This window comes from Rhamphochromis sp. 'chilingali', assembly GCF_963969265.1.
Source record: "Rhamphochromis sp. 'chilingali' genome assembly, chromosome: 15".
Lineage (NCBI taxonomy): Eukaryota > Metazoa > Chordata > Actinopteri > Cichliformes > Cichlidae > Rhamphochromis > Rhamphochromis sp. 'chilingali'.
This window is the reverse complement of record NC_137942.1, coordinates 12,538,358-12,557,202: the sequence shown is the minus strand read 5'-3', so window position 1 is coordinate 12,557,202 and position 18,845 is coordinate 12,538,358.

The following is an 18,845-nucleotide window of genomic DNA, read 5'->3' as shown; positions in this document are numbered from 1 at the left end:
CCAAAAAGATATTTGCGCTTTGACATCATCTCCAGTGTACAAATTCTTGCTCAACATCAGCAAGTAGTTTACGATCAGTCCCCTCCTCATTACTCACCGAAGGGCGGTTCAGAATGGAATACATGCAGTCAGAAAAACACACTTGTTGTTCAACCCTCCCATTTTTATGTTTTTTTAACTCGTCTGAGACAAGATTGCAGAAGAATCCGAGGTGCAAAATCAAGAGCAATTACTAGCGCGAGCTGTTGCTGCTCAACAGACTGGATATTTTATCCATGCGAGCAGGTGAGCAGACAAAGCCGGTGGTGGTGCAGCGTGTCTCTCCACGCCTGAGCTGAGACATCGGGGTTAGATGTGTTGACAGATGCAGACAGAGGATAGGGTCAGGAGTCACACCTGTCGGTAAAACACCTCTTTCTGTGCGCCAAAGAACTGGCACTGTGAAGAAGAAGAAAAAAACAGCACATGCTCACAGCAGTTCAAACCTTAAGGGCAACAACTGCTGTCTGCACACAGAAATGTTAAATTACTCTTAAAGATAATACTGTAAGTAGACAATGCAAAGCATTAAGCTCTTTCTCTTTATTTTAAATAAGGAGAAACTTCATCCAACATGTCATTTCAAGAGCACCATGCATTTCATTTGCCTTCAAAGCACCGGTTTCACAGCATTCTCCCCAGTTAATGGCAGAATATTTAATTCTTTCTTTTGAAACTAACACATGAAAATCATCAAGTGGTTAAATGTTGGGTTTTTTTTTATTACAGAACCACACCAGCAGCGCATAAGAATATTATACAGCCGGGAGATAACAGGCGTGCCTCTCAGACATAACAATCCAAACATTTTCACAGATGACTTTTTCGTTCCGTGTTATTTGCTACAGACTAGGTGTGCAGGGAAGAGCAAGGCCGTGTTTGGACTGCTAAAAGGATGTTCAGGTCTGGCTGCAGCAATGCTAGGGGATGTGATTTTTGGGAGTATTGCAGAGGATGTTTTGCCTCCTGTGTGGTGACTCCTGACCTCCACCTTCCTCTCTCCTAACCTGCTTCACCTCTGTCCTATTGTAGCTCTTATCAAATAGCTGAATGTTGTACATACATCCAGTCCAGTAGCACATACAGGAGATAACACAGCAGCCTGTTTTTGTTCTGATGTGTGTTTAGTGAGTCATTAGACCACGTGAACGGAGTCTATCCTCATAGAGTGTTCTCTGCCACCATCCAAATGTTCCACCTATCCCTTTCTCCACCCCGATCATCACCTGTTTGTTCTTTCTTGCAGCTCCTGTGTTTGAGTGTTTTTGTAGTGCTACGTGATTACCCTGCCTGCTAACACAACACGGTGTTGTCCAGAGTGTGCACTGTGAGCCCTGCTGATCACACTCCACTGAGTTGCGCTTGTACGGCCTCTCATCTTTGCTAACTCACACTGACATGGTCCTTTGATGTCACGAGGAGCAGAGCAGACCTCGGACAGTCCCAACAAAAGCAATGTGATCCAGGGCTGATGTGTCCAAGCATGCCTGCAGTCACCAGCCTACAATGAACCAGGACAGCAGGGCTCCGCTTTGCAACCTCTGTGTTTACCTAAGAATGAACCTGCATGCTGTCTGTGCTGAACTTGACATCTGAATAATCTGAGGAGAGATGGTGCAGAACAGAATGTGTGACAGCGTGAAGATTTAGCCTATTTTTTGCAATTTCTTGGGGATAGAGAGGGGAAACATGGTAGTGCACACTCACTAATACACCTTGCTAGTGTTTGATTAGACCTACTTTTGCCTTCAGGACTGTTATGACAAAGATTCAGTAATGTGCTGGAAACATTCCTCGGAATTTTGGGCTCACATTGACTTGACAGAATTATGCAGCTGCTATAAAGTTTCTCTTTGTTCACGGATGTGTGTGTGTGTGACCCTGTACGGTCTTCTGCTACTGTAGCCCATCTGCTTCAAGGTGTTGTGTGCTCTTCTGCTTACCTTGGTTCTAAAGACTGGGTCTTTTTCAGTGTGGCTGTTCTCACCTGAGAACTCCAGAGAACTTCCACTCATTTTGTCCTTTTCACATTCTCTGGTAGTGTTGGAAAAGTTTTTGAAACAAGCCAACAATCATGCTTCTTTAAAAGTCATTTAAATCACCTTTCTTCCCCTTTCTGATGTTTTGTTTGAACGTAAATGCCTAAATGCATTGAGGGGCTGCCATCTGATTGGCTGTTTAGACATTTGTTTTAATGAGCAGCTAATGGCTAATTGATAGATTTGGGACCAAATTTCCCAAATCTATCTAATAATGTGCTTTTGTATGAATTCATTTATTTCCTTTCAATTTTAACTGTACCTCTGATGATATAAATTTCAGCTCGATTACTAAAGTTCCCCATCAATAACCTGACAGGCTGCAGCTCTTTCTGTTGTGGGTGACAGCCCAGTCATTTGCACAGTAAAGCAGATTTACATTAGTAGGAACTACATTAGGTGAAAAAAGTATATTTATGGAAGTAAATGCTAAGATAAAATGATACATCCTTACAGTTATTTATAGTTTTATTTATAATCGCATTAAATTGCATATTACTGAATTAAATTACTACTTTCTTTATTAGTTTGTTATCACAAGTATATATATATTTAGATTTTGGTAGTTTCAGTTGTTCATATCCTCTTTGAAGTCATGTAAGTTAAACTCATGTACATCACTCTTGCAGATGAAGACAATCTGCATGCACAGACTATATATACAGGAGACCAGCAGTTTTGATTGTTAGTGCTTATTATGGCGGTCTTAAAGTTGAAAACTTTACTTTTTTCTGTTTTTGGTTAGAAGGTTTAATCAACTTCTGACCTTCAAATCTCTGAACACACTTTGGACACATGAAATAACCAAAGTTCACCTCAAACAGTATTCAGACACAAAGGAGGAACCTCGTGTGGCAAGTAAGACGTACTATTTGTTATCTTGACATTCCAGTCTGTGTTTTGTGTCTTATGTGTGTTTACATACACTAAGGTATGCATGAACGAGGCAAGTTAGAACGACTCAAAGTCTCCCGAACGCCTTGATCTGGACTCAAGGTCTAGAGTATCAGTTTTCCCTCCTGGAAAGTACGCGGGAGTAACGCCTTTGTCTTGTTTCTGGGACCATTTGGGCACAAGGACATACATTATCCAACTAATGATCTGACCTTCAAGGTTTCTGGCAACATATGCTCCAAGAAAAGCTTTAGCCCAGTCTCACGTGTGAAAGGGAAATTGTTGACACAAAGTTTCTCAAAGACATCACCACATATTTACCATCTTTTTCCCACGTGTGCCATATAATTCTTTGACATCTCTGTAATTTATGAATGCATGCTAGGTCAACTGGTGATTCTAAATAGGTTGGTGTAGGAATAAAGCGTTGTATGAATGCATGGTTTAAAAAGTGCTTTGAGTGGTCAGTAAGACTGGGAAAGTGCTGTATAAATGCCAGTCCATTTCCATTTCCATAAAGAAGCTTTTCTTATTCCCTTCACATTTAACAGAGCTGTGGTTCTGTGTACTGCTTGTGATTCACAGGTTCAGAGGAGGGGAGGTTGTGGCTGGACTGTAACCACCCTTAGTATGAATTATTCCTTGGGACAAATTTTCCAGCAACTCTATAGGGGAAGTACAGCTTCCAGTGTTTTTTTTTCCTCTCTCTCTCTCGCTCTCACTTTACTATTTTTCCCTCCTGCACGGGATCGTGCCAAACACCGAGCAGAATAACAACTTCTTTAACACCTGCACAAAACGCTTCCCTGTTTGTCTTTAAAGTTTACACCCGTGCGAGCATGCAAATGATATACCAACTCCAAACAGAACCCAAGAATTACCTCAGCGAGGAGCAACGCAGCATATCCCCCTCCAGTACATCTGGTTCACTTTAGCTTCAGCATCAACAAGTGCTTCGACCGGCACAGTGCCGCTGCATGCTTTCTCTCCCTCATACGCAGAGAGAGAGAGAGGGAGAGAAAGCACGTATGAATCATGAAGGATGATGTGCTACAAAGCTCTGAAAGCACTTCAACTAATGTATATTTCATGAGGTATTAGATGCCGTATTATTCATGATGCTCTGCTTTGCTGTTGTGTTTGGGAGACAGAGAGCTTAACAATGGATTCATGGCATGGCGGTGGAGCATTAGAATATATATGGTCCACAAAAGCCCACAGCCACCTTTTATTCCCCACAGGAATCCATTCATAGTTGTTCTGAGCGATTTTCCGTGGAGGAATTTGTGTTAATCACTCTCTTGAAGATGCTGTAGCAGGATAAAACTTTATATGTGGCGGAGCGGAATCAAACCTCCTTCAGAGGCCACGATGTGTTGTGGATTATTATCTTTCAACATCAAATGTGGGTCTGGAACTTGGTATAGACAAACATTGCCCAGATGCTTTATATGTTCATGAGAAAAAAAACCACACTCACTAAACCACCTTAACATTGACCTAAGCCCATCTATAAAACTATGCTCTCTGTGTCGTGAACAACGCTCCCTTTGTTACCCATGTGAAGACTGGAAAATGAAGGCGACTGCAGTCTCTTGCTGTAAATCATTAGAAACAGACAGGGGTCACAGGTTTTGGCTGTAGTTTATAACAGCTATGCTTACTTAGTAACACCCCTTGAGCGATCTCTTTTAAGCTGGCTGGTGATTTCCGTAGAGCTGAGCGCAGGTAGCTTGGCATGTCAAAGGTATTTAAGCTAGCAAAATAGCTCTCTGTGGAGGATTCAAAACTATGCTGCCACACAACTTCTGACTAATTTAGGAGAAAATCTGCTCGAGGAAGGTATTTCTGGAATATGTTAACATTTTTAAAACATCTGCACAATTCTACCATCGCTTCTCTCCCATTGTCTCAGGAATTCTTTATAGAAGTTTCTCTAAATTAGGCCTGAATTGGATTCAAATGACAAAATTACATGCCTGCTATGACTAAATATATAAATTAAAGAATTCGCACAAATATCTAACAGGAAACCACAACGTCAGTGACGGAGTAGCTCATCCGCCTCATGCTGCTACTGCTTACAGGTGATTGTTATGTGCGATGCACAAAAAGAAAGCGATACATTTCCTTGTAAATGCTTGGTTGCATTTGCACCAACTAATGAAAATGAAAATGTGTTGAGAACAACCAGTGTTACCGTGACCTTGATTAAATTTAGACTCGTGCAGGAGGAGAAGCAATTCTGGCAAATTGTGGACAGAAGGAAAAAGGTCGCCCTGCCATGGCACGAGCTCATCGGTCGTTTAGCTTGATGATCTAAAAATGAAAAAAGTGCTATTTTTTGCAGCAGGATACCAATTTTAACTGGCATGAAAAAATATGACCCTATTACTTCAGTACTGGAAGATCTAAAGCATTTACTGGCCATGCTTCCCCCGAGTTATTAACTATTCTGATCAAACTAGAGTGAGGTGATAATATCCCTTAAAAATTTGTTGTAGATCCACCAAGGTCTTTAAAGTCAACTTAATTCTTTATTAGTTCAAAAATGACAAAAAGTCTTGTACTTTAAAAGCATGATTATTACAAGTGGGGTGTATATTGTCAACATATGGAAAGTACCAGAGAATGATTGAAATATCATGTCACATTCGACCTCCGACCTCTGCTTCATATTTAATAGATTGATCTTAATGTGATAATAGTGCTATATAGAGCAATTAAAAACGTATTTATATTAACAACATACAGTCATAGAGGGAACAATTCTAAGCACCTTCACTATTACTTTGGATCTGTCCTCTTCTTCGAGGTCAGATAAGATCAAACTTTCATAAAATATCTCTTTTAGCTTTAAAACTATGCTTAAAAGTCTAGTGCCTTTGTTTGTATCCAATATATCCAAATAGGTCAAATGTGACATTTGACCTCTGACCTCACTACTACTTTTTAAATCTTTAATCTTCTGCAGGAAATAACAACTATACGCTTCAAGAGAGTGACAGTGAGCTGTCGTGGTGAGGTTTGTGCTCTCGGAGTGCTTCTTGTCTTTTTTAAAAAGATTTTTTAACCATGTTGTGGATTCCTTAAATTTCTTTCTGTGAAGCCCTTTGTAACTTTTCTAAATTAAGCTCTTGGGTACACACCTTGGACCTGTGGATTGGCCTTTGTTGCTGCTCCACGATTTAGAATTTGAAGCTTCTTTTGCAGCAACGTCCATATCTGAAGCACTGCCTTCTAAATAAATCTCTTCGTGTCTTCACCGATTACCTTATACGAGTCTGGGCAGATATGGATATAAACTGCAGCTCGACTGGTTGGAGAAGGCATAAAATCGCTAGAGGGGGGGTAACTGAGGTTTCGAGGCTTAAATCTCTTTAAAGAAATTAAATTAACATCAATAATAGGCCCACTTGTATGTGACGAAGATTCCCAACAGAGAATTATTACCCAACTGCAGTTATGCAAAGCGCGATAGCATCTTTTCAGCTCAGTTTTTCATTTCCTAGCCCACAACTTTACAGTTTTCTTTGAGTCCCACTGCTCAGCGAGTGTTGTTTTTGGCCGCACTCAGGCAGTTACTCTGGCAAAAAAAAAAAAAAAGCTTTACAAGTGCATTGCACACACAGTGCCATGCACCAAAAAGCTGAAAAGATCAGGTGAAATACGTGAAGACCAAAAACAGACCTACAGAGAAAATTATTGGAAATGCAGTGATGCCGATAAATTATTTGCATTTGTACTTGCAAAGATCTGCAGTGATACATTCAAACCCGAGACAGAAATATATGTAAACTCACCTCAGTCTATTGGTGCATATTAATCTAAATAAAGTTACACTTACACTATTGTTTTATTTTAAAACAGTCATCCTCAGTACTCTCAGTAAACATTTAACAGTTGTTTCAGGGAGTTTTATATCTAATAAGATGTGAAGGACACAGAACAGATCTTCACATATAAATACTTTCTTTTTTTTATCATCCTGTTATTTAGTGTATCTGTGTTAAAATATGGCAAGAAAAGTTTTAAAGTAGACAGTTGGGAGATTAACATCCAGAATGAGGAAAATAAATGAGCTTCACAGGATGGCACAGGAGGGAAAAGTAACATTAAGGGGAGCAAGAGGCAGTGGCAGAAAGAGAAATAATAAAAGTGAGTGGGTAGACAAAGTGAGCAAATCCAATTTAGCCATATGTGAGCCCATCTCCACAGCAACCCTTTGTGTTTGCAGCGAGCAGTTTGTGAGCTTTAGCACCGGTCGACTCTTCTCCCCATGTCAGCCCCTTGCTAACGACCATCCCTGAAAAGGCAAGCGGACAGAGGGACACGGCGAAGGAAAGAGATAAAAATGTGGGGAAATGTGGGGAGAGGAGGACAACGGAGAGCCAGTGCAGGAGAGGAGGAGAGGAGGGAAATAATAAAGAGCGAGTGGGGGACAAGGAGGTGATGAAGTGAGTGGAGACTTGAGAGAACATTCCTGAGCCAGCTGTGGGTTGGAGGGGGAATTCTCACTGAATGCCTGACAAATAAAACAAGACACAGGCTATTTCAGTATTCCAAAAACCCACTGGCACATCACGGAGCAATGAAGGGGAAAGAGAGATTTTGGAAGGAAAAAGAGGGAGGCTAATGAGAGAACCAGCAGTCTGCATGGTCCGTCAGGCAGGCCTAAAACCACAGCAGTCCAGCGGTTAATCTCTCCCTCCCTCTCCTGTCTCCACCAAAATGGAAGCAGAAACTGGCAGCAGCAGCGGTGGCGGTGCTGATGGTGGTGGTGGCGGTTGTTGGGCCCTGACGGCACTCACATTCCTCTTGCACAGACAGGTGGTGGGGTTGTTTAATAAATACAGGATTTGGAGGGGGTCAGCGAAGGAGGGGAGAGTCAAAGGGCATCACAGACTGTAAACAGCAGAGCTGAAAAGCCATAATGCTGCTACTGCTTTTCTGGGGAAACAAAAGCTGACTCTACTCATAACTCCTTGTTAATGACTAACCCTATCTAAACACTTCTGTGGAATGACTGACTACACATGCTTCCCTTTATTAAGTGTTGCTCAAGGTCTAATAAGAAGCAGTTTAAAAAAGTAAACTTCACAGTGGAGTGACTCAAAAGTAGTTTCTACAGGAGCTGGGCATTTTAGCTGTCATCTTTAGAAGAGCTACATCTGTCTCCTCTTACTTTCTACTAGTTTAGTTATTCAGCACTTGATACAGTTTCAGGTGTTGCTAAAATTGCCTTCAGCACCCGTACTTAAATTACTCTGATTTCCAGCAATTTTTAACAAGAGGTCAGCACTGTTGCCTCTCAGCAAGAAGAGTACTGTACTGGCAGCCTATTGAATGTTATAAATACAGATAATATTACTGTTAAATGTTATTTGCAGACTTACTACAGAATAACATCAATCTATAATCCTGTTTGGTTGCGAAACTACTGGAGGTGGAAAGGCTGGGCTAATTAATTATACTGGAGCGGGATAGAAGTTGATGCCTTGTTCTTGCTTTCTTGTTATGTTTTTTCCACATAAATAAGCTTTTCCGTTTCAGTGATGGAAACTTTTGATAAGGTTTGTGAATAACTGGAATTTAAATGGGTGGCCGTGCTGTTAAAAATAATATAATAGAGGCGTCCACGTAGGAAGCAAATTGCTTATCATGCATCACTTTGAGCTGAAGCTGACGGCTGGTAGCAGTCTTTCCAGGCTCCGGTTGCCTAGGTAACCCCCTATCATATCTCAGTCAAAGGTATCCTGTGCTCTCATTGGCAGTAGTTTCAGTTAACTCTGGGCTCGCCCAAGTTGCCAGCAGTTATTTTTGCCTGCACTCAGTGGAAGTAGCTGAATTTCTTTGACTTTAGTGTGTGTGCAGCTTCTAACGGGCTTCACAATTACTTGCATGTGGGTGGGGCGGTGGCCACCCCTGACCTCTCTGTGGTTCAGTCCCTGTATGTCACACAAATATCTAGATCTCCACAGCTGGACAACACAGCTGGGCTTAATCATATCACTGCTATAAGATAACTATAATTCTTATGATACATTTACTTATTTTCATGTTTTTAAAAAAACATTGCATCCTGCTTCTCTGGTAGTCACCTGATCATCCAGTTATTTCTTTGTGGCTTAAGGATGTTATGTCAGTTCTCAGAGCAGAAAAGCTCAGGTTAACATGTCGTGATGCCTGCTCAATCATCCAGGTACAGAAATCCCAGGTTGAGTCCGTTCATCGGTAACCCAGGTTCCTCCTTCAGTCTCAGCTGACTGCAGGTTTCTCCAGGTCATTATGCAGCACAGTTGCACGATGGCCGAAACTAGAACCACTGAACAACTCCGTGTACCATTTTTTAAAGTTTTTTTCAGAGTTGCATGTCTTTTTTTGATTATTAACTTTCCTATTTTTTTTCCCAACTCTCACTACAGATTAGCCACACATATACAATGTCTACTCATTTTTATTTGTTAGACATTTTTGTTGTTTTAGCTTCTCTGTTGTGTTCTGTGTTGATCCATACAAGCATTGTTCTTGTCTTCATTTTTTTGAAATGTGTGCTGCTGACTGTTGTGCAACAAAAAAACGCTGCTTAAAGCCACATCTAACCACAAAGATAAAAGCTATAACTTTACAAGAAAAAAAATAGCAGTAAAAACTCCCTCCTTCCTTTCTTGTAACCTTTTATCTCACCTGCACTTTGGTGACTTTCACACTTATTCACAGTTAAGAATCAGTTGGCGGTTTCCCATCCATTACTGCATCAGTAGCAGTTATGGCTTTGTGATGCTTTCGGTGCACCCACATTCATGAGCCAACTGCACCTCAGGTGAACTTGTACCTTAACTTCAAACTTTCAGGATGTCAGTTGGTGTTCTTGCATGTCAAAAGCTTTTTTTTCAGGCTGCTGTAGGTGACAAGCAGAGCATGCAGAGGTTTAAAAATAAAAGAGGACCTCAAAGGAGTTCGAGTGTTTGTTTACCCTCTTGCTATCATGATAAACACTGCTAACATGGCTACTGTTTCATCCGCGTGCAGAGACTTGTCTTTCCACCGCAACTAATGCAGAGTGTGTCAGAGGGCGCACTGGTAGGATAGGTTACCGGTAAGTTGTCAGACAATAATAAAACAAGAAAATCAAAACATCATGTGACGGCTTGACTGCACCTTTAACGTCAGTGATGACTCCGTGGTTACGGGACCTGGTGAATCTTCTGGTTTTTCCAACATCCGCGTTAACGACAAGAAGATTTAGTCCAATTAACGTAAATCGGACTCAATCCTCTAAACACAAAGTTGCTAAGGCTGCTTTGAACCAGCAGCTCTGAGGTGGAGAAAATTTTGAGCCAGAGCTTTTTTTGTGCTCGTGTGTGTGTGTGTGTGTGTGTGTGTGTGTGTGTGTGTGTGTGTGTGTGTGTGTGTGTGTGTGTGTGTGTGTGTGTGTGTGTGTGTGTGACGGATCAGAAAGGCTGGGGCTTTCCGGTGAGCAGTACTCCACTGTTCCCATTCACGGCCAGAATGGTGCCCATGTGTATCAGAGGGCCGCCACATCACAGCCAACCTCCTGCCAAAGTCTTTGTGCTCTTCGCTGCAGCGTGCAAGCTCGTCTGTGCTTCTGCACGCGCTTTTTCCTTCCTCTGAAACCCCCCCCTCCACCACCACCACCACCCTTAACCACATAGATGACAGGAGAAGCGGGAAGAGGGATGATTATTTCATATGGAGCAGGAGGGGAATCCCACATCCTGCAATTTTATCTTCTTGTCTCTCTGAGGGACCTCAGAAAAATATGATAAGACCACTACAAACAAAAAGAAAAGAGTAAAAAAAAACAAGAGGGGCGGAGGGGGGGGACCAAGAAGCCATAAGTGACAACACTGCTTCTTTGACGCTGGGCACACGCAGCTAAATGTGCGAAAAAAAAGCGAAAAAGCTGGTAAACTGTTGATCAGACAACGGCACACTTGTGCACACTTCCTTTACTCTATACTGTATGTCAAAAGTCACTTCCTAGAGTTGAGTCACTCGTTTAGGATGACAGCTGCTGGTAGACCGCTGCGACCGCGTCCACTGCCCTTTCTTTTGCATCGCCAAATCTCTTGCTATCGCTCTTCCACAGCACTGCAGTTCTTCTGCGCACACTGCTCGGTTAAAGCAGGCGTGACGCACATCATTGACAATTTCAAAAGCTTCTGTGCAAGTAGTAGCTGCACAGCGATCTCTCCACTTAATTCATCCAGGACATTTATGTGTACAGTGAATATGTCTCTTGGAAACAGCCCTGGAGGAGCAGGGCTTTTGTATCCCACATCACTGATGGAAATGATTAAGTATATTGGAGTGTAATTCCACCCCCCTTGGTCTGGCTCTTAAAATAGTGGAATAGAGGGGAGGGCGGCTGGCCTGCACACATGTTTGAATTCCTCTGATTGGAGCAGAGAAGCAATTTCTTATTAGGCTGCTGATGTTGGCTCGTGACTCCAGCAGCAGGCCTTCCTTGTGGGGGAGAGAAGCATGGCATCGTTGACTCAAGAGGCCCCTCGGTTTAAAACCCTCTTTGCTACTTGTGCTGCCAGCCTGTGATTTCTCAGCACATGAATGATTTCAAAAGCACTCCTTGCTCTGAAATTTAAACATAAACATGTGAAAATGTGCCTGCAAACTCTAAATTCAAGCTAGATTCAAGCTCTATGTTTTGATCGGCTCAGCGTCTCTGAAGTTTACGCTTCGAGTTTATATAAAATATACAACAATGCTGCAACTAGTGTGATTATTTATCATGCTAATAAGCCACACATGTCTGGAACACTGCAGCAGCCCCGGATGTTATCCCTGAAGGCTGGCAGGAAATGATGCATGAACAGGTGAAACACTTTAAGAGAAGCAGGGGTTACGCACAGAACATATACACCAACACACTATGACTACCAGCCCTGTAATTAGGACTTCTGCAGGAAGACGAGGTTAAAGCAAATGACAGAAAAGGCTATAATAAAAACAAATGCTTCTCTGCCATTTTTGACTGTGGAAGCTGCTAACAAACAGAGATGCAGAGAGCTTTTCAACACGAGAAACTAATCTGTCCCCCTGAGGTTAACCAGACAAGACAAAATTGGCCACAACCACACTGCAAATGTTGAAACTCGTATTTTTTCACTTCCGAGCAAATAAGACGGAATTGAGAACTGAGTAAAGGTGCAGAAAACCTAAAAAAAACTATATCTAATACCTTTAAAAATAAATAAATAAATAAATAAATCACACCAGCAGATAAAACTAGATCATCACAGAGCTCTGAGTTTTTGATGCTGCCTCTAATTCTACGTTTCAGCAGATCCACATAACCACAAAAGCCGTTTGTTTCTGAAGTGGCCTGGATCTGCCCTTGAGATCCACGAAGATGAGCAATAATTCTTGCAACCCTGCTCTTACCAAGACTGTGTCACCGATTTCAAAAGACTCGACCTGTGTTGCAACTATAAAGTGACGACAGCTTACATTCTATAACTTCCGATCAGAGGATACAGCTGCTGCTGAAATAAGGCGCATCCTGAATATTTACAAAATCACGTGACAGGGGGATAAATAAACTGCAGAAAGGCTTGTTAACAGACTGCAAAAAAGTAAAAAAAGCACACCGGCTACCATGTCATCTGATTTAAGAGTCCTGTGATGATCTTTGGGGCCTCGCAGCTGTGAATTGTCAAGACTAGCTGCATGTCACAAGTTCAAGACCAGCTATGCTTCTTAAACTACCCCGAGAGAGACCAAATCGGCTGCACTGTCATTAGGATTTAATCACATGCTTTAACAGCAAACAAGTGACTGCCTTTGACTGAGGTCACACTCCAAATTGGTAACTCTTAAATTTGCCAGGAAAATAATAGTACGAACTATCTCTTGCTGCATGCACACACATAAAAAAAAAAAACTGAGTCCAACAGATGTGCTCATAGATAAGGAGGAAAATGACTCATTAGCTGAAACTAATAACGCATGAAACAGTGTTATCTGATGTGATTCATATGTTTTTTAACTAATGAAAAAGCCTCACAAGTTCATTAGTGCATGGGAGCGCATCTTGTATTGCATCAGTTGAAGTCCTCTTTAGCCAAAACTTTTAACTTTATTAGACTTTTTTTTTTCAAATGAATTTGCTTAACCAAATGAATGTATCTGGACAGAAGGGTTGTGTAAATGCTGGCTGCCATCAGGGATTTCTTTATCCTCATGCCACGTGCATATTTGAATAACGGGTAAAGTTTTCATCAACGGTAAAAAAAGAGAAACAGAATGCAAATCCAGATTTGAGCCAAGTCTCTGTAATAAAAGTTAGAGCTGTCAAACACAGTTTCAGAAATGGGTGATGAACTCAGTTTGACCAGGTGCACTTTTGGAGGGATGGTCTGATGAGAATGTAACACCAAGTGTGTCTGACCTCTGTGCTGAGCAGCACCGCTGCCAAACTTGAATTACAATTAAACTGAGTTCAGAGTTGCCCCCCCCCCCCTCCCTCCCCAAAGTTCAGAATAAGCTCGCCGCTGTGTGACAGATGTTTTTGATAGCTTTCTTTTGCAAACCGCAGCCTTAACGTACCCCAGATGAACACCTCTCCCCCACTCTCTTCTCCAACATATTGCAAATCCCAGTTCCAAAAGTGCTAACTTTAAAAAAACGAATGGATTTCGCTCACACTATGTGAGCACACTATGTATGTATGTACACTAGGATTTGCTCCCAGCTCTGGATGAGCACCAGTCTGCCTGCAGTCTTCGCCCTGCCAACGGCTGATCCCAGAGAACAGCCGTTAATCTGAGAGGGAACATCGAGAACGTCTCCTTTTAATTATCAGAAAACTCCAGCCGGGTTGGATAATGGATTCCAAATGGTGAGCTAAGGCAGAAGTGGGTGAAGCATTGGAGGAGGTGGCCACGAATGGAGAAGTGGATCAGAAGGAAGGGGGGGGGGACGGGTGACTCCTTCTCAGGTTCTGACCTTTGGCTGGCCCCCCTCCTGCTCGTGTGCTCTGCTACAGATTGAGACCAGATTGACTGTGTTAGGCCAGGAGATGACTGAGTGACAGAGCCCAGCACACAGTCCAATGCAGCTATCTTCCTCCCAGGGGATATCTTTCAGGCCTGCTGATACCTTATACGCTCCAGAGATTTCTAACTCATGCTGATATTATGCAGCGGCATCAAAAGAAAGTGTAGCATGAGTAGCAGCGCTGGAACTAGCAATTCTCTGTGTCCCCTAACTGACAAAAGCTTCCTTCAGGATCCGCACCCCTTCAGCATTTATCTTCATAGAAATAGCTGAATGAATTAGAAGCATAATCTCTTGTGTGCTGTTCCTCCTCGCTATTCCCAGGACACGCTGGGGGGTTTGACAAAGACAGAGAGAGATCTTACGGCCCGAGAGCTTAAAACCAAAGCAAAAAAATAACAGAATCACACAAAAACAAAACACAAGCTAATCATCGTGGCTCCAAACACATCGCACATACATTCGCACGCATGGACTACAAGACCACCCCTGAGAGCTGACCTGGCCTTGCCCCCAACCGCTCAGCGCTGGCGTGTGTCCAGAACAAACTGGGCCTCTCCGTAGGGAACAGTGGAGGCCTGAGGCCGCGCTGCTTAGCAGGCGCCGAGGGGGCGGCAGGCTGCCAGTGGTCAGTCCCTGGCGGAGCCTCTGGGAACCGTGTCACAGACGCACCACCTCACGGCGTCGTTGCCGGGTGAGGAGGTCAAGGAAGAACAGCACTCCTACGACCAAGCAGCTGGAAGCACTGTCATGGATGAGCTCATTTTGGCCGGCGTCCAAACAAGAGGCGAGCCAGACCCCTGAAGTTTGAGCTGTCTCCATGAAGTCACTCTTCAAGAGCACAGAGCATCAGCAGGACAACCTCTGAAGACATGCTCACAAACACAGAGAATAACTGAGGTTCATTCAAGGCCAGAACGATAACAGGAAGAGGAGTTACATCTGAACTGGAGCGGGGCTGAAACTGCTTGCTTCAAGACCAAGAACCACATGGAAAGTACTGGCAAAGGGAACCCCCAAGACAACAAAAAAACCACAGCTTCAACAGATGTGATCAGAATAAAGAGCAGAGACAGGGTTAAGATTTGTGGCACAGCTTCACCAACTTCCATGTTGCAGGAAGACGATAAGATCGCAACAAATTAAATCTCTAGCAGCACATGCAGTATATATAACAACTTCAGTGCCCTACCAGTGCACTTCAGCTTGCGGCCAGGAACAATGACCGACTCTAAACCGCAAGATCAAAGCCCATCGTTGTTAGTGCGTCAATGACCAATGTGCATGTTGGTCTTTGTGATTGTCTGTTTTGTATTTTTTCAAGCCCTGTAATTATCCTACTTAAAATGCTGCCTGTAATATGTTTTATGATTATGAAGAAGGCCATAAGCCGAAACTTTTTGGCCAGCCAATAAAACTGTTGTATGCACTAAATGTGTTAATGGGTCTACAGCTTCAATATAGAGTGAGAGAGCAAAAAAGCTTTTCTTTCAAGGCTAAATTTAGTCTTATCATCATACTCATAACCAAGCAACTATGAATACACAACAAATCTTATCGGACAGAAAAACCTTGACAATTCTAAGTGACGTTAAGTAAGCAAGCCTGAACTTCTTTAATCAAACAAACAGTGGATGGAGGACATCGCTCAGAAGGCAACAAGAAACTCTCAGCAGTCATTTGATATCATTTTAACCCAAACAACATATGTGACTCACAAGCTCCTGACCTGCACTTTTAGCCAATAAGAGAAGAATCGTAACTGTCCTTCACTGCTCACAGGTCAGATAAGTACAGTTGAACAATAAACAAACACAGTTCTTTGTGAGGATGCAAGTGCACAGAAATGCTGCACACGCACTATGAATAGTGAATGGGGAATCTGGGAGGTGCTGGAGCCGATAACAGCTGTCAGCCTCCTCCAGGTCAGCAGTGATAAGGAAGGAAGGCTAATTGGATGGTGCATGCTCTAACAAGGGCGGTCAGTATTCAGAAGACACGAGCCCGGGGAACTCTTTCACATGCTACTGAATAAGCTGGTCACACTTTAAAAAAAACCAAGAGTCTATTATACAAGCAAATAAATGAACATTTTATGGAAAAAAATCTATAAGATAATGTTTTCTAACTAACAAATGAGGGAATTAAAAATACCACCTTTCCGTTCCATTAGCCAAATTATCTACAAGCACATGTAAGCATTGTCGATATAAAAACACACCACCCATTAACCTGTGGTCTACAAAAAGGACACAGGCTTAGCAATTAAGCCACATTCCCAAACGTATCCAACTGCCTCCATATCCAAATGACTATAATTCCAAACAACGTGGTAATTTCCTCGGCAGAGAGCGCATGCCTGGTGTGCTGCTGATTATGGCTTTTTGAAAACGTATAAAGACGGTGGTTTCCTGGAGGGAGACCGCATCAGCTGTCATATTCATAATTATAGCATTTCTGCTATTTCTATCAATCTTATGATTATCGTATATCTGCTATTTCTATCAGTCATATAATTAGGTCTTCTGTCATTTCTACCTAAACTTTACTTCTGCAGTTTCCTAAAGTTTTCTTAAAGTTCATGATCCATGACTTTTATGACATTTGGGACAGCGTTTCTCCTTTTTTTCCGCAAGCAACACAGAATTTTTCTGATTGTGGAGGACGACGTGGCTGAGCACACAGTTTGGAGGATATTGCTGAACAGAAAGCAAAAATAAAGGAAGAAAAGCCTTTTTGTTTGTCAAGTCAATTTAGACACATGGAGGATTGTGGATATACCGGACAAAGGATGTTGACTATGGAGTTGCCAGGCAGGAGGAAAATAAGAAGTCCACAGAGGAGGTTCATGGATGAGGTGAAAGAAGACATGCAGTGGGTTGGGTTGATAGAAAAGGATGTTAGGGATAAGATAATCCAATGTGGCAACCCTTTAAGGAAGCAAGCGAAACAAGAAGAAGCAGCTTAGAAAATAAAAGAACTATCACTTCTAGTTAAGCAAATTCCATCTCAATGTATGCATTTATAATATATTAAAGGTTGTTCTGGAGGCTTGAACTTAAAGGAACACTACCTGTGACAGTGGCTTGATGAATTTAGGCCCTTTACAGCCTGGGCTTCACTAATGAAGCTGACTAACAAGCAGGAGGAGGGTTTTGCTCCCTCACCAGGTGGCCATATACACAAGGACCCAGCAGGAAAAACACCTGGGAATAATAAACTTTAGCACCATCTCAGGGCTGGGACACACTGAAAGCACAGTAAAAGCTTTATCCATAGAACATATAATAGATAGTTAAACTGCATAAATGCCAAAATTAGAGCCATGAATCTCCAGATTAAATGGCTTCTGCCGCGTGGTGGTTATGTGGTTATTAGGCCACTGATGGCAATAGTATAAATCAACAAGCAGAACTGCTTTATGGGACTACTGGATTTACAAGATTTTTTTTAAACCATTAAATATGACATTTAATATTCTATGTATTGTACTGCAGTAGTAATATAAAATCAATTACCCGTACTATGACGTCAGGTTCAATCCACGCCGCGCTGGCTAAGAGAAGTGCATGCTTGTACTGAAAGACATTTATATGCCGTCCAGTTCCTTTTACCCCAGAAAAGTACTGAGCAGGTCAAGAAACCAAATGAATAAACAAAAGGTTATCCAGAGGGCAATTAGCGTAACACTCGCCTCTGTGTTCACCACAGTTGAGTCATTGATTGTGAGAGGGGAAGTGAATTTTGATTATACATGCTTCTGTGATGTTGATAGCAATCACTGGATCATGAGGTAAATTAGAAACACACTGTTTTCTTTAAGCCATAACAAGTGTTCAAACAGAGCCTGACATTACTGATGAGAGAAAAAAAAGCGCACAACGCCCTCACACCGTCCTCCTGCAGGGAACAGCGACACGACACACAGGAAAAGAAAAGAAAAAAGGGGGCTGAGGAGCGATCGAAATCTTATCTACGTTAGGGAAATTCTGCGATGATCTGGTGATGTTTATGTTTAACCATTTATGAGTAACTCTTTCAGGCAGACTACCAAACCACGTTACATACAGACACACCTACAAATCGCTTCATAATCATTAATCTAAACAAACTGCATTGGATAAAATGTCTAATAATAACCTGAACAGCTGAAAGTGCACAGGAGCTCTTTCTTAATGTCGCACCAAACTGAATCGACGAGGAAGACGCCTCCCTCCCCTCTCCACTCCTCTAAAAAAAGGCCACCATTGTATGTGAAGAATTACCATGGATACTGCCGGCGCACTGTAAGCCTTTTAGAATTATTAGCATTCCTCTCTACCCTGAGCACTGTAGCAAAGCCGCTCTCTTTACGGTCAATCCGCCTTGAGAGAAACAACATTTCTTTCATTAGCAACTACAGGAATTTCCATCTGGCTGGGAATTAATTAAAGTCGAATTATGGGCCGCGGCAATATTGGCCTACTCAGACAAACTCAACAACGCCCGTGGAGGGTAAGAATGAATGTGGCCTTGTTAATGAGCAGGATACGAGGCACGGCCACTTGTCAGAGACACTAATTCAGAAGTTATTACTCACTCGTTATGAGACAAATCATGTCATATTTAATAGACCTATTTATAAATGAGCCGAAGTGACTGAACGGCTTTGGCACCATTATTGCTGATTCAAGAAACATATAAAGCTAATGGAAACAGCTGAAGCATGGCTTTCATATAAAATAACCTCAAACTTCATGTTATATTTCCTGATTTTGTCATGTTGATTTTCGATTACATAAACCACCACGAGGGGATTTTTTTTTCCAGTCATGGTTTTGTGCCGTGGAACTG